Source organism: Crocodylus porosus, unplaced genomic scaffold (genome assembly GCF_001723895.1).
Source record: "Crocodylus porosus isolate Cpor-Errol unplaced genomic scaffold, CroPor_comp1, whole genome shotgun sequence".
In the NCBI taxonomy this organism is placed as follows: Eukaryota; Metazoa; Chordata; order Crocodylia; family Crocodylidae; genus Crocodylus; species Crocodylus porosus.
The window spans coordinates 38,447,601-38,464,431 of record NW_017728943.1 but is presented as its reverse complement, the minus strand read 5'-3'; positions in this window follow the sequence as shown (position 1 = coordinate 38,464,431).

Genomic DNA, 16,831 nt, shown 5'->3' with positions numbered 1-16,831 from the left:
GAAGAGCACTGACCAGAGAACTCAGGCTGCTGTCCACAGCCCCTTGAATGTATCTAATGAGCAGGGATGCAGGTTTTCCATTTCCCACGGGAAAACAGAAAAAAACATAGATTTTTCCTTTTACCAGAGAAAAATGCGGATTTTTCATTTTAACAGAGAAACACATGGATTTTGCTCTTTTGCAGGTTGGCAGAGTTGCAGGGGCATGTATGCCCTGGATTTGTACACAGGCGGGGACAGGTGTGGGTGTGTGCTGCCCATTGCAGACTTGGGCTCCCCACCTTGCTGTCATTCCCCAGGGCCTCCATGGCCTGGTGGGTGGAAGTGGGTGTAGAAGGACAGAGTGGGGCCAGGCAGGGAAGCTTGTTGTGGCTGTTGTGAGCTCCGTGCTACCCTGACGATGTGCCCCCTGCCTGCCCTAGAGCAGTGAGAGGCACAACGCCGCACCGCTGCCCCCACTACTCCAGGGCAAGCAGGTGGCACATTGCCAGCACAGCACGGGGGTAACAGTAACTGCAACAAGCTTCCCTTCCTGGCCCTGCTCTGTCCTGCCGTGCCTGCAGGGCCACGGAGGCCCCAGGGGAGTGCGCCAGGGCTGGGAGCCCAAGCCTACTGCAAGCAACCCACACCTGCCCCCACCCACACACAAACCTGGGGGGTACAGACCCCCATGAGCACACGCAGTGGCAGGGAGCTGGTCCCCCACGCCCAAGCCCATAGCAGGCAGTCCACCCTTCCCTCACCATGGGCTCCACTCCAGCCGTGCTGCCCACAAGGGAGAGGGAGCCAGGCTCTGCACTCCACTACTCTGCAGCAGCTGCCTCCCAAAGGTAGCAGCTGGGACTCGGGCACTGCTGCAGGGGGCAGGGAGCTGCAGACCTGGGTCCCTGACCCCATAGCCCTGGCAGCTGGGGCCCCGCGGGGCGGACTGTGGGAGAGGGGCAAGGGACACCAGCAGGCCTGTGGGGGCTGTGGGTGGGGAGTGAAAGGCACCGGTAGGGCCCAGGGGGCTGTAGGTGGGGAGTGAGGGGCACAATCAGGGCTGGAGGGCTGTGGCTTGAGAGTGAGGGGCCTGGGCCTACATCCTGGTAAGGTAAGGGATCAGGTTTTCTGATTTTCCATGGAGTCTGAACTGAACTATTGTGCAAGGATCACTGTGCTGCTGAGATGCCTTACTCCCATGAGATATTCCTTAGTTCTTGGCTACCTATCATAATTAAAGATCCCCTAGCACTTTTACTGATAAGTAAGAGTGTTTTCCCCAAAGAACTTCCACTTTGAGTAATTATATTGTGGCTAACTTTCTTTTCCCTATAGTTTCAGTTGGCATTGTTGGCAAACTCCTCACCTGCTTAAGACCAATGGTAGCTTTGCCATAGCGTTCAGGGGCCCAAGGTTGCATTGCTTCCTGCCATTCCGTATTACATTCTTTTGCATTTCAGTAAGGTAGGGACATGGGAGCAGCTAAAGTGTCTTGCTGTGTGAAGACATGCATTCAGGCTCTGGTCTGGACTTATGCCAAGGCTACTCCTAGCTGACTGTACTGTAAATAGGTACCTGGTCATCTGGGCTTGGGAGACAAAGCAGTCAGATGTGATGCTGCCCACATCTCTCCCCTATATCCCATTTGCTATTTAGATGGACCTTTCAACTTAATTTTTTTTACCAGTAAGGTTCCAGGGCATTTTGGGCTTGATTAAACTCCTGCTGAAATCAAAAATGATCAATGCCACTTTGATCAATGCTCTTGTTCTGAACTTTGCTATCGATGGCTAAAACAACTACTATGTCCCACCTCAGGATTGGGTGCAGGTCAGTGGTATGTGAAAAGAGATTGCTATACAAACAATTTAAAAAGCCTTTTGGGGCTCTTTCAGGCTGAAGGGTATTATGCAAGTCTGAGACAATATTATTCATAGTTCTTTTCTCACTTTTTACAACTAAAAAAATATTGAACTGGGGGATGTATTGTTTCAGAGAAATGTCTAATTTTGCGTTTGTGTGGCAGATGTTGTTGCCATACTGTTGTCTGTGTTGCTATGGTACCTTTTTATGTGTCTCTATGAGAATGTGATTGGTTAGGGCCTCTCATATCATGCTCTACTCATACCAGCAACTATAGGGATGTTACTAGGGTGAGTCATATAATAATTTCCTTTGATTGGTGGATTGCAGAAATAGGCCAGCAGGTGGAGTTAATTATGTTCAGGTAAATACAAGGGGGAAGAAGTAGAGGAAAAAGGGAATGCAGGCCTTCCTTGACATACAGTTGTAATTTGGTTTTTTATGAGCTAGCAGCCGTCAAGATACTTGAAAGTGACTACAGGAATGTGTTCTTAAAATAACATACAAAACAGGCTTATTGCAATGTATGTGTATAGAGTACCTGATAATGAGCTGTAGGATGTTGCACAACTCATTTGGTGTCAGGGTGGTCATTCCTGATGGAAAAACCTTACAGACTGACAAATTAGTAAATGGTAGGGTAAGGGCCAGGAGGTATCATACTTAAATTATAGCTGCAGGGGCAGGGAATCAGCAGTTTGCATGTCGCTCTGCCACAGCCTTTTTGGTTGGCCATATAGACTAAACTGCTTGTCTTTGCTCTCTGCCTTAGGTTTCATGTCTGCAAAATGGCAATAATTACACTGGATTTATAGATGTCCTGCAAAATCAGCTTAACAGCCCATAGAAACCCCAGAGGTGTTGACAGAAGTTGCTATGCATCAGACACTATTAATACTTATTGTTTGTAGGGCCATATTCACCTCCAGACTAATGCAGACCTGCTCACCAGACTGATTTCAGTGGGGTTTCTCAGGGGATGACTTTTGCCCAGCTAGAAGGAGAAACTGTCTTACTGTTTTTTTGTATCCAGACTTATTTTGTAGCCAGCTCTTGAGGAGTTCTCACCTGGAACTTGGAAACTTCGAGTTTTCTGAAGGTCCCGTGGCCAACTATTTGTGGGGTCTAGTGAGCTCTGCAGTTCCAATAGTCCTATATTTTCAGTACCTTGTAATACGGTCTATGGAACTGGAATACACTGTCACCAAATGCAGAATGCTGTGTTTCAAGGAGGGAACTCATGGGAAATGGTCTTTAATGGGCTCAGGGCATCTTCCATGAGCTAAGAAAGCTTCTAGCATCTCCCACTCTGGATTTGTTACTCAAGGCTTTTGCACCTCTGTCCTAATTCCACAGTGATTTCCAGCTCTGTGAACCTGTGGAGTTCTCTGATCATTTTGTGCACTACAGCTCCAACCCAGAGGTGTTCAATCTCTGGCATCTGCTTGCCAGATCTGGCCTGGAGAGTGATGTTATCTAGCTTTTAAAGCTCCCCCCAGGTCTGCAAATTTGCTAGGTGGTAGCATTAATTACCACTCCCCTGCTGCCAAATCTCCAGACCCATGGGGATCCCCCATGGGATAGACAGTGTGGCCCCACATGCCAGATTGGGGTCAGAGGGCTGAGCACAGGCAATACATGGCCTGACCTGGTCATGTAGGGCTGGATGGAAGTATCATGGGGCTTAGTCTAGCAGTGTAGGGGTGAGCAAAGGTGGTATAGAGCTGGGTGGAGGCAACATGGAGCCCAATCTAGGTGCATAGGGCTGGGGTGGTACAGGGCCTGATCTGGCCTGTGGACTAGCCCTGTGCCACTCATCCAGCCCACAGGACTGCAAAGTGGAGTACCATTGCTCTAACCCAAGCAAGGCCAAGAACAGGGTTCTTCTGTCCAGTGTCATTTTGGCTTTCTGTGCTGGTTGGTGAATGGGAGACAGTATGAGGATGGGATGGTTGTTTACTTTCATTCTACAGACAGATTTTAAAGGTTGAGCATCCTGGAGACCCCCTTGGGCCTAACTCACCACAGCAAGAGCCTGGTTTTACATATTTCATTAGATCCAAGAGCTTTATACTGACATAAAATTGCAGAAGGGAAAGTGAATCAGGCTTCAGTTTCTGTGACAGGATTCTACTTATCCACCTTTAAACAGTTACTGATTGTGTGCCTGTTGACCCAAATGGCCTAAAGAAGATTGTCTACAATTTACAGTGCCTGCTTAGAAGCCAGAAAACAGATAATGAAACTGCAAGCAGAGGCAGTTCCCTTGAGAGTACTTTTATAACAGGGCCTTTCTTTTCACAAGTATTCGTACCCTAGGAAGTGGTGCTTGCCTGAGCAGGATACATACAGAAAGGCACTAATTAGTCACTGCACATATCATTGCTACCAACAATGCCCTCTATCTCCCAGCACTCCTTGACTGATGCTCTTAATCTTTTGATGCAAGCTCTGCAGATCCTCTTGCTTAAAATGGTCTCTGCTTGCTCTGGTCCTCTTGACCCACTGCTTGCAAAAAATGTTCCTTTGTGGATGAATAATGGACATCTGTCTACCTACCTCGTCCCTCTTTCCACTCCTCCTCTAATCAGCACTCCATCTGACTCCTCCCTCACCCTCCATGGAGATGTCATCTTCAACCCCCCTGACTCATTCTCATTCTCTTCTCTTTGAGCTTGAATCTCACTGTTCCTCTCTTCACAGACCCCTCCTTCATCCTCAAACACTTCAGCCTCTGTGTCATTGTCTGTTGGTTCCCTCATCCCCCACCACTGCCTCACCTTCTCTCTGGATAAGGTGGCCATCACAGGGGACAGTCCGGTTGTCCTCTGTCCTCTATTGATATGAAACCAGATGCCTTTATGTCCTCTATTTTTGTTTTCAAGAGAAAAATAGAGGACATAAAGGCACCTGGCTTCATATCAGTAGAGGACAGAGGACAGAGTAGCAGAAAACCAGAATGTCCTCTATGATGGCCTCCCTATCTCTGGCCAATCTATCTATTTATCCTGGCTTCCACTATCTTGGGGTGCCAATGACTCACAGATCTCTCTTTTCAGCCCTGATTTTCTCTTTCCATCCAGTCCTGTATCTCTGTTCATCTGACATCTCAGCCTGTCTCTCTTGGATGTCTCACAATTGAGTTAAAAAACAGCTAATGCCCAATTCCTTGTCTTCATTCTCAAAGTCACCTGACTCCACAACTCTTCCCCTCTCACTGTTGACACCACCACCATTCTCCTGGGCCTGAAGCCTGGGGGTTAACTGCCTCATTCCTCTCTCAGCCTGAACCCCGCTGTGGTGTCCAGATCTTACTGTCTTTTCCTCCAGACCATTTCTGGGACTTGGCTTTTTCTTTCTCTATATATCTAAACCTCTTGCCAGGATCAGGAAAAATGAAACAAACTAGAGACCGTTTCCTTGCTCACAGCACCAAGCCCAGGTCTGCAAAGGGTTTCTAGACTTCGTTGAGACAACTGTATTACTGGAGTGGGGTGCTAGAAGAGCTTTTCAGGGGTGATACTGCCTTGGCTGCCACAGCCAGGCAGAACTGCCCTGTGTACCTCTATTTCTAGGAAGAGCAAGGTCAGACTGGGAAGGGCTGCAGCAAGAGTGGGTGCTCCTGCCTACTTTAGGTTTATCGGGCAACCTAAGGCAGGCAGCCGCTTCCTGATCTGGCTCTGCAGCTTGTGTGGAGCAGTTTCACTTGGTGGGCATGGCAGCATCCCTGTTGAAAACCCCTAAAGTAAGCTGAAGCTGCACAACACTGGTTCTCAATTGGGGTGCCATTAAATTAAAAAAAGGGGTTCCTTTAATCTGAAAACATTGAGAATCACTGTGCCCCTGGCTGTTTGGTCAGGCTGCATTTCACTTCTCCGTTTGTTTCTCTCCTGCTTCTCTTTGTCTCTTCTCCAGTGGCAAACATCTCTGCTCAAACAGTACCCAGTGAAGCCCATCACCCAGGTTGTTTAAATTCCTGAGTGGACTCATTTATTCCTTTGTTTTCATAAAGGAGTCTAACTGGTTTTTATCATTTTAAGTGAATGGGGGTGGTTACACCTACCAGTTGCAATAACATGTGGCCCAGTCTACAGGGATTGTCACACCTAGGCCAAGTAACCACGAGATCTTATCACTGTTATCCTCATTCTTCCTTCTCTGTCTTTTACACCCACTTCTTGCATCTTCTTACATAAATTTTAAGCTCTTCAAGGCAGAGACTGATGATGACATCCTATTAGTCTGTCCAGCACCTAGCCACCCGTACCATGATGCAGATTGGGAGCTCTTGGACCTCTCAAAATATAAATACTAGACAACAAAGATAAAATTCAATGTCCCAGGAGGCAGGATGGTCCACTGGATTGGATATGGGACAGGGAGACCTGGGTTGTATTCCCATTTGTGTTGTGACTTTGGGCACCCATGCATTTCTGTTTTCCCACCTGAAAAATAGAGATAGTATTATCTGATCCCCTTGCAAAGAGCTCAGAGGTCTGACTGAGGAGTTCTAAGTATTCTGTCAGAAACTCTTCTCTGACTGTGAGACATTGCTCTATGTTGGGGCATTAAGAAGTTGCACCATCCCCAGAGAAGATCACAGAGGTATTGTGCCCAGGTCATGTGGAGAGATGAGCGATGCCATTGCCCCAGCTCCTCTCTACCTCTTTTGGGGTTAGGGAAAAACATGAAGGGAGGGCAGGAATTGCTATCACCCCTGCTCCTTGTGCTGGGTAGATGTTGGAGGAAATGCTTCTTGTTCTCCTCTGAGCATGTACAACTTGTAAGCTAATTCTTACTGTCAGCTTGGGGCCATCTTTCTTCTCCATTTCATTGTTGTGTAGCCAGATACCTCCCATTTCTACCTAGTAGGTTTAAGGGAAATGTGGAATGTGGACAGTAATTGTTAAAAAAAATACTTCCTTATGCTACCTTTTTAAAGCTTTTTTGGGCTAAAAATATCGTAACTAGTATTTGCATTGACACCCCTCCTCCCCCATCATAGCTAAAAAATTATTCTTACAGCTTTTGTATGCCTGCTTATCTTTCAGATGGTGCTCTGTAAAAGCAGGTACTCTCTGCATTGATCTTAACTGCAAAGGCTTTATATTTATGATTTGTACGAGTTCACAGTTTAGAAAGCTATGACTCTTAGAAAGGGTTAAATACAGAAGGTAACGTGTAAAGGAGTCATGCGGGCAATTCTGAACAGGCTTCTTTTTTAGCTGCACCTTTTGTTACATGTAGGAGGTGATTGTTTAGGCCAGCAATACCTCATGTGGGTGGGTTGAAGTTGTGACTCTCAAAAAAAAATCCTCTTTACCTCCCAGAAGGCTCTGTCACAAAAAGGCTTTCTGGGGCAAACAGTTTGGGGAACATGAAGTAGCCTAAAGCTCAGCTCAGATTCTAATCTGAACTGAGCCTAAGAGATTTACATTTGAGAACTGGGAGGGGTGGGGTATATCTTTAAAAGTGCTTTTTCATGATTCCCTATAAGCACTGAAATCCATCCCAGGGTTTCACAGCACAGCCAGATGGTTTTGCTTTTTTGGCTGCTGTCCTCAAATTTCATGAGTTCCAGATCTGCAGAGTGGAGGGAATAAGGCATCTGGGGGCACCTCTGCCCCAGGAAAGCTAAGGAACAGTAGAGCTCTGAGTAAGGGAGCAAAAGTTCAGTAGAGTATGTGTCAGACTCCAAACTCTCCTGGATTACCTCCTGAGGAAGAGGGACTTGTAGCAACTGGGACAAAGGAAATAAAAATCAAGAAAAGTTTGAGAGAGGATGACCTGCTGAGGGGTCACTCAAAGGGCTGTTAAGTAGTGGGAAGTAAGAGCCGTGGGATGAGGTACAGCGTGGTTCTGCTGAGTTGGAAGGAAAGAGAGAAAATGAACAGGTGTTGGAGCAAAGGGGAAAGACCTCAGAAAATCTGAATACCTCATTGGACTTGGGACAGGAAAAGGAAGGGAACTAACATATGGGCCTTGGGACATGGGAAGAATCTAACCTGATGGAAAATAAGACACAATGACCTTCCCCGATCAGCTGATTACACATTATCACACGTTCAGAACCCAGGTGTCACACGATAGCTCCTGAAATACAATGGCGCACATGCCACTGTGAGTATTTATCTCACTAAGGAACCCAGCTAGACACAACACCACTGTCCGGAAGGCACTTGCACATGTACAACACATTGAAATGTGGTTCTCCCCAGAGTCTAAAAACACAAATGCTCAGGTTTTGTTCCAATGTGTGGGCCCCAGGTCACATGGGGCCCAGAGTGAGATGCACCCTGTGACCTGCCTTAAGGCCACGTCTAGTTATCATCAGTAATCCACTACGCACAACAGAGCAGACCACAGATGGAGCCTTGACTGCTAAGGAGTTAGTTCTGTATTAACACCAAAATTGTTCTGGTGTCATGGCAGTGGAAAATCTGTTGCATCCTCTGCTGAAGTGATTGTCAGAGATTGACTGGGTCCCTGTCAAGTTGCTGTCCCCAGTTTCCCTTTTCTCCTTCCTTCTATTTGTGCCACCATGAAGTCTGTGCTTCTGATGTAAAGATGCCCACGCACATTCAACCAGCTCTTTTTATAAGACTGTATTATATAAAGCTAGCTCTGCATTCATTAAGGACGAGACAAGTCTAGTGCCTTAGTGCTTGGAAAACAAGTCTTTCAGCTTTAATTAACCAACCCAAGAAATATCCCTGAAGCAATCTAAAGAAAATAACCTATATGCTGAAATGAAGGAAAGGAAGAAGATCTATTGAATCTAAAATGTTTTCAGTACTTTTCCCTCTCCCCACAACTACCTATTCTTACGTTTGTGTCCTCAGGGCTAAAACCCATAAAGCAACTACTTAGTGGAGACAGTGTTGTCAATGGATAGAACAAGACACTTGGAGAAAGAAGAGGTTGTGCATAAGAACTGGACAGAATTTTTTTAAATGGTGTGTGAGCCCTCTACTGGTCATCACTTTCTTCTGTGTCCCAGAAGCCACCAGAACCTCGCTTAAGAAGGGCTACATCAGTAGCATAACAAGGGGTGGGCAAGCAGGGCATCAATCCTTGGCCCCAACTTAGTGCCAGAATGGCAACTCCCTGGAAAGTCCATGCCCTGGTAATAGCAGCAGTTCCAGCTGGGTGCAGGGACCCCACACTGCTGCTGTAGCAGCAACAGTTGGGGTAGGTAGACTGTGCTGAAGCAGGAGCAGCTGGGTTCTCTGAGTGTCCTGAGCAGGTAAGGCTTCTGCCCTCCCTGCACCTCTTCTCATGCTCAGCACTCCCTTCCCTCCAGCTCTCAGCAGCACCCAGGGCACAAGGTGCTCAGGGCTCAAACCCTTGTAGTTATACTCTGGGTTTTAACATGGCCTCATATGTCATATATATGCTTAATAAATGCAGTTATCTGCCCCTCCCTACCCCGTGCCTGTGCTTTGCTACTGTTATACAAAGAGCAAAGGACATCATATGAGAGACAGATTCTATTTCCTGCCTTGCTGTTGACTTTGCATCTCTGGGTCCATTCAAGCCACATTTTACAAAAGTGCTGAACCTCCACAAGATGCTGGGTTCTGAAATTTAGCCTGCTTTTCTCTCTGAGTCCTAGTTTCCCCATGTGTAAGAGGCATAGAAATAAATCCATCACCAGGTTGTTGCAACTAACAGGTTGTAAGGTATTTTGAGATCCCTGGATTCCCCAGAAGATCTCAAAGGCTCAGATATACTGAGAGTGCAGAGAGAGAGTCACCAGAGCCATGAGGTCCCAGAAAGCTGCTGACAAATCTGACTTCATTGACAATTTGAAGGCATGGTCATAGAACACAGTTTGATGAAACAGGAGTAGGTATCATTTGCAAGTTATCGGTCAAGATGGAAGTTGACGCCTTAAGGAGTAGAGGGATGTTACTGAGTGTGCTGTAGGCAGGAAGAGGGTGAAAGGCAATGCACAAGGAAGTTTCCCTCACTTCCTTTTTCCACTCTTCTCAAAGTTTTGTTAGATGGCATGTTGTCCTGCTGCACACCTGTTGTCCAATGATAATTAATATAACCCATTAAACAAAAAGGATTGATCCCAGGAGGTGTTAAACAACTGCACCTCTTGTGGAGGCCAATATTTGTCATGCAATGCTACATAGAAGCAGAACCCTTGAAATTGTTTCAAGGTAAGAAGATCCACAAAGTAGAGTTTGTAGGGCCATATAAAAAGCCTTTTATTTGTAATACCTCATCAGTTCAGTGTGTTTTGAAAGTAACCCCTCCTTTATTCATGTGTTCTGCATAGATTTATTCACAGCAAAAGAATTAGTTCTGCCATCCACCATAATTAATTATATAAAATCAAGCTACCTGCTTGATTATGGATTAAACAGGCAGCATATTTGGCATTGAGTTTCTAAGTATATTAAGATCCACATCCAACAAAATGTAATCTGAACATATTTGACACTTAAATTTGCACTGTAGAAAGTCTTTGGAGATCAAAGGTTTTTTAAGTTCCTTGAAGTTGTGCTTGAAATAAACAATTTTTTTTTAAATCCTGCATTTTATTTAAAGATCACTGATAGCTGGTAGCTTGTGTTTATTCTTAGTTTCTATGTGGGTTTCTTTTTTTCTTGTAACAAAACATTTTTTTTCTTTAACCCCTTCGCAGGCTGATCTTGGAACAGACAGCCTTTTACAGTAGAAGTAGGAGGGAGATATGCTGACCGCAGAAGGCAGGTCTAGTACTGCAGGTGGTGTCCTGTCCTGTAAACTGGGTTTTGTGCTATATTTCCTTAAATGCTCAGGCCTCCTATATCTCACTGTACTCATTCAGCTCAATCCCTTTCATGAGCTCATCCTCATAATATAAGGCCTCCTTAGACTACAAGTTCTTGGGAAATGCCTTTCACTATAGGTTTGTACAGCTCCTAGCACAAGTAGATTGCACCTTAATTGGCCCCAGGCACTATTACCATCTAAATGGCTACTTGTGAACAGAAAAATAAGAGAAAGTTACAGAGGTTACAACAACAGGTATTTGCAGATGATGAAATGGCATGATTAAGGTGATCTGTGCAGCTTAATTTGGACCCTCCCCCCCACACACATGCATTTTGATGAACTCCTTAATTATGTGATCACATGCTAGATTTTCCACTGAACTCTAGAGGCAGAAAGATTGCAGTTCCAGTGGTTGGAACCAAGCCATGATAAACAGCTGAAAACATCTTCTTGCAATGGGAAGTGTCAGGCAACCTTAACTCTAGATAAAGCTACTAGCTCTGCCAATGACAGTGACTGTAAAAGTATCTCAAGGACAGAGCTTTCAATCTGTGTGGGTGGGCAGGCCTGCGTGAGTGAAGGGCACACACATGCAGAACCCATGCCAAACGAGGAAAAAGGCCCAAATGGAACATTTAAATACAATAATTTTACCTGCACTCAGCTGAGACACCAATTCAAAGCTGGTGGAAACAAACGGTTGTCTCATGATGTTCCCTGTTTTGCACTTGGGTGGAGTAGGCGTTCTGCAGCTGTCAGACCGGACTCAGTAATGGAGTAATTACAGAGACTCACACTAGGGACTGTCAATGTTTGTAATTCAAAGGCTGCTAGAGACTGCTAATGAGAGATGGGAACCACTGCCTGCCCACAAAGACGGAATGTGCTCTCCCTTCAGCACTCCAAACCATTAACAGCAGGTGGCTAAAACAGGCAAACAAACCTACCAGTGATAGAGTGATAGTATGAGCACTGACCCATAAGCCAGCAGCCCAGGTGGAAATCATTTATTAACAGCGTGTCTTTCCCAGGATTGCGAAATAGTGCAGGGATTAAAATAACATTGACCTGCTAGCAAAGGAAATGCCATGGATACTGGCAAAGCAGCAAGTGTCTTCCCCAAGCTAACTGCAGGAATCCTCTGTCACTTCAGCACATTTCATTATCATTTTGTATCACCCAAATTAATTTCAGAGGGAAGCAGGATGGGCCCTGCCCTGCAGTTTGCCTGTGTTTTTGTAACGGTGTTCCAAGCCATAAGCATTGTTTTTTTGTATAGATTTCCACGTAGGGAGGAACCCATTAAAACCATTATGTGCTGCTTTATAAACCTCCATCAGCAGTGTCAAATGGTTAAGCAAGCAATATTTCTTTATAATATGATGTATAATTAGGCCATCTATTTTTAAGGTTAGATGTCTCATAGCAAAGAAAGCACAGCACCTCAGAAAATATTCTTAGAGCTGGAAGCAGGATTATTTTCTTTGTTCTTACCAAAGACAAACAAGCTGTTTCAGAAGTCATATGAACCTAACAGCAAACAGAAATGCCTCTCTGGTCCAGACTACTACTACACCTGAACCTCCCAGATTTTGAAAGGATCTGTGCAGCTTTTCTCTGATTGGGCTCCAATACCATGAAGCTTGCTGTGATATGGAACTTGAGAGCTAATGCAAACCGCAGCCTCATCCTTTGTTTTCAGGTGTAGTTGTTAGTTTCAAATACCTTTAACATTTTTAAAAGACTGTTTGCTTTCCTCCTCTTTTTTATTCTTCTCTATCATTATTCTCATAATTTGTTGCTCCTACTCCTGTGTTTTCCTTGGAGTGTCTAATTGGGTTTCTTCTTCCTACTACTCTCTCTCTTTTTGCTGCTTATGTTTTCATGTAAACTCTTAATTAGAGATGAGCCCAAACCAAAACCCTTGTTCCTCAGACTGGCAATCTAAATCTGGATCCTCTGACCCATCTCTGAATCATAGACCCAACTAAAACCCCAGGTGCAAAAATCACCACTCCCTGAATCTGCCTGATGGTGTCACAGGTTGTTCTCATCCTTATGCTAAATTGTGTTTCTATACATAGCAGGCTGGCAGGTCTGTTCTGAGCTGAGGGAGTGACAAAGGAGACTTATATGCAAGCCTATTATACACATGTAGTTCAAACAGCTTAGTAGCCTTGTGGAACAAAGAGCATCTTTCTCTGTCTCTCTGAAGCTGAGTTGCAAAAAAGGGAGATCAGAGATGGGTGACTCAGAGATGATTGTATTTTCCTACTTCTATGCAGACTTCAGGTCAGGATTCTTTCCCTTAAAGCCCCAGCCTCAAGGGAGTGTCCTAGTGTCTAACCTGGGCTTGTTCTGGGCTGGGGAGCAGGATTTCACCCAAGGCCCTGACCTTCCATGCTTCATTGCAATGTGAGTTTGGCTAATGATTCATATGAACAGCTAAGAACTCAGGCTCACATCTGAATTAAACTTAGTCATCCATTTCTAGATTTGTCTTTCACGATGAATTTACAGCAATATGGACTGTCACACAATCAGTTTTCCTACCACTCGCAATGAAATCCTGAGCTGTGCTAGGCACAGGCATCCACCAATGAAATCAGTGGGTAATACAGATATTCAACACCTCTCTGGATTAAGTGCAATGGAAGTGTAATATCCCCCACTGTGTGTACACAGATCTCAAGGTAGCTGAAGGAAGCACTTGTGGAAACAAATCTGGTTATTTTAGAGTGGGGCTGATGGGCATCTGGTTATTTTAGAGGCAGTTGATGGCACTATGGTTCTAGTGGTCTCCTGGCACATTCCTCCCATTATATAGGAAAACCAAGTTGAAGGGAATGCAGATAATTAATGGAAAATATAGTTAGCTCAGCAAATATTATGAGTCATTGTTAATTAAAAATCATAATGTCCTGAGAAGACCATGAAACAAATGGCAAGCTGTTTTTCTGAGTTCTCAGGCAATTCACTCCAAAGCATCTGATTTTTTTTTTTAAATGCAGCAAGAGATGACTTTGATATGTGTTGATAATTCATATTTCACATGAAGAAGCTATGATGATGAAGTGGAACGATGAGGGAAAATAATGTCCTATGTCTCTTTATGGGGCCAAAATAGTATCTATTCAGTGTTAATAGCTTTCATTAAACCAAATTGCCCCAAAGAAGCAGAAGCTGTAAAAGTGGACAGAAAAGTCCAGCATAGCATATAGACAACTTCCCATATACACTGGTAAAAAGAATAAAAAGGACAAAGGGCATGACAAAGAATAGGCATTCTTCTTTCCTTTATGCTGGCATAAACCGGGAATACTTGCACTGAAGTTAAATGCTCTAATTCTGTCTGCGTGTTGTATTATGACTTAGTGCTAGGTGTCTGTATATACTAAGTGTGCTGCATAGTGTTCCAGACAGAGAAGGAAGCCTCATGAACATGAAAGACAGTTGGCAGTCAATCTGTATGGGACTTTTGTTTGTCTATGCTTGTACTTGTAGCTGTTTCCTTTAGTAACAGAAAACACATCTGACCTAATATAGATAACAGTTTTATATTGTGATGGAAGTGAGAAGTGAAATCAGGCCCAATGACTTAACTGTAGATGCTGCATATACTAGCAGTGTTCTCAGATAGGATCTTTGGTCTGGTCTGATGATACAAAAGGAATTAAGAGAGAAAGAGAGCAGAGTGGGATTGGAAATGGGCAGAGATGGATGTCTATGTGATGTTGCCTAATAAGTAAGTGTTATGCTGAAAGAAGAGAAGAGAAAGCTATCTTGTAGTTCCTCCCTGAGAAATGCAAGGTTTCCTTTATTCATTACAATTAAGCATAATTCAGCTATGTGTGCTCTATGCAGGCTAACATACACTGTATTACATGTACAGTTTATTTGTATGCTTTTCTATCTCTCTCCTTACAGGGTCTGCTTTTAACTAAATAATTTAGGGGTCTTGTATTGTGGTGGTTGGGAATCTTTCTCACATCCCATCCCAAACAGGCCTTCTGATGTGCCATTCCAGAATGAAGGTCTAGTCCCACCAAGTAGACTTATAAGCCCCCCTTGATGGGGAGGCACTAAAGGCACATGACTGATTGCTTGGGATACGTAAAAGGCAATATAGGGATGGGAGTGAAGGTCAACAGTTCGCAATGAGTGCACCAAGGCGGGACACAGAACAAAGTATGCCAGACAGTGCCTGCTGGCTGTCAGACATGCCCAACAAGCCAACAGACATTGACTAGTGAAACTGCCTTGGAGACATGAATGGACTAGGTACAAGAAAATGGCCCCACAGTCCCAGGCGGTCTTCCCAGCCGGAGCCACCTTTCTGGTCAGAAATATCATTAACTTTGCTAGGGCCAGGAGGAGGTTGGCCAAGAGGTTCTGGGATTTGGTGGGGTCATGGATAAGAAGTAGATAAACATAAAGGTGCAGGGAGCAGTGCAGCCAGAACCTCAGCAGAAGGTTTTGGAGGAGTTGGTGAAGGGGCTATAGCCTGGCACACTCCAGGTAGGCATGTGCCAGAGTTTCTCTCTGCTCACAGAAGGGGCAGGTGTTGGGGAACTCCACCATCCCAAAGGAGGACCCTCGCTTGGTAAGGATTCCTTGGTAATGAATCTTCTCTTAAATTGGGTACTTGGAAGAAGAGCCCAGAAAAAAGGAGTCTGCTCCCTGATGACATACACTCATGGCACTATGGTTCTAGTGGTCTCCTGGCACATTCCTCCCATTATATAGGAAAACCAAGTTGAAGGGAATGCAGATAATTAATGGAAAATATAGTTACCTCAGCAAATATTATGAGTCATTGTTAATTAAAAATCATAATGTCCTGAGAAGACCATGCAAGAAGAAAGGATAGCAAGGAAAAATTAGGCTTCTTCATCAGTAAGTTTCTTTGATAAAAATGCTTTGCTTTTTCAGCTATTAATCACATAGATCAATAAGGAGATTCATTTAAATCAAAAGATAAGATTTTTTTTAAAGGAAATCGGCTATTTTGTTTAACAGATATTTTAAAAATCTAATTAAATATATTTTTCATTTTAAGGATAAGACTATTAAATAATTTTACAATTATGGAAAAACTATGTGAAGACCGTAACTTATTACAATCTACTCCAATTAAATTTAAGAAAAATAATACCAATAGTATGTATTTACTGCTGAAGTTTTAAAGAGGAAGCCATGAGCCAGGCCTTTTGAACCAGAATTTGTTGACGTGCTTTAACTGGCAGATGCAGGGAGGATTTTTTTTCCATTTTAGTTTATTCACTTCAGTAACTAATTCATTCAAAGTTGAGAAATCAACTGAGAGCTGAAATAGCACGAATACATTTTCTGCTTCCAGTACACAAATAAAGCTAGAGGTGAAAGGACAAAATCTACTAGTTCTAAATTGTGAAAGATGTGGTAATTAGCAACAATCAATGTCCCTCACTAGGGATAATCTTTCCTTTGTTTAATAAAACATTTTAAATGTAACGCATGTTCAGCTAAAATTAAGCATTTCTTATGTATCTATCTAATGCAGGTAAGATGGTTGTATTTGACTAATAGGAAACACATTTTAAAATGCTGTTTGTGCATTTTAACTGAATTTCAATTCCATCCAAATTAGAGTGTGAAACAAATAATGAAGGCAAAATTAATAATCAAATAGTAAAAAAGGGTCCTTTGTTGTTTTCTAACATCCATAGAATGGAAAAATAATGTCACTGAATAAATGTTTAAATACAGTTAAGCTATATAGCAGATTAAACAAATGTGCATAGATGGAATGTATCCCCTCAGTTAGCCTTTACACTACCTTGGTCACTTTTTGCTATATTTATTGGTTAGCTTTAATGGTTATTACCAGGGATCCGGGTTTTCCTTTGCCCATAGAAAAATGGAGAAAACCAGAGTCCCTGTTTTTACTGGAGAAATCGTGGATTTCCCCTTTTAGCAGAGAAATCCGCAAATTCTCTGCTTTTGCAAAGGGCTCTTGCAGAAAGGCCGGGAAACCTCCAGCCCTGCCAAGGTGTAGGAGGACGTGGGGGGCCTGAGCCTCGGAGTCAGCCAAGTCTGGGCTCAGGCTCAGACTCACCCTTCACCCCTGGATCCTAGAGGTAAGTGGGGCTCAGGGGTTGTGGGGCAGGGCTGGGGAACGTGGCTGGGGGCTGAGGGGTCTGTGTTTGTTTCTGTGGGTCTGGGGGGCTGTTGT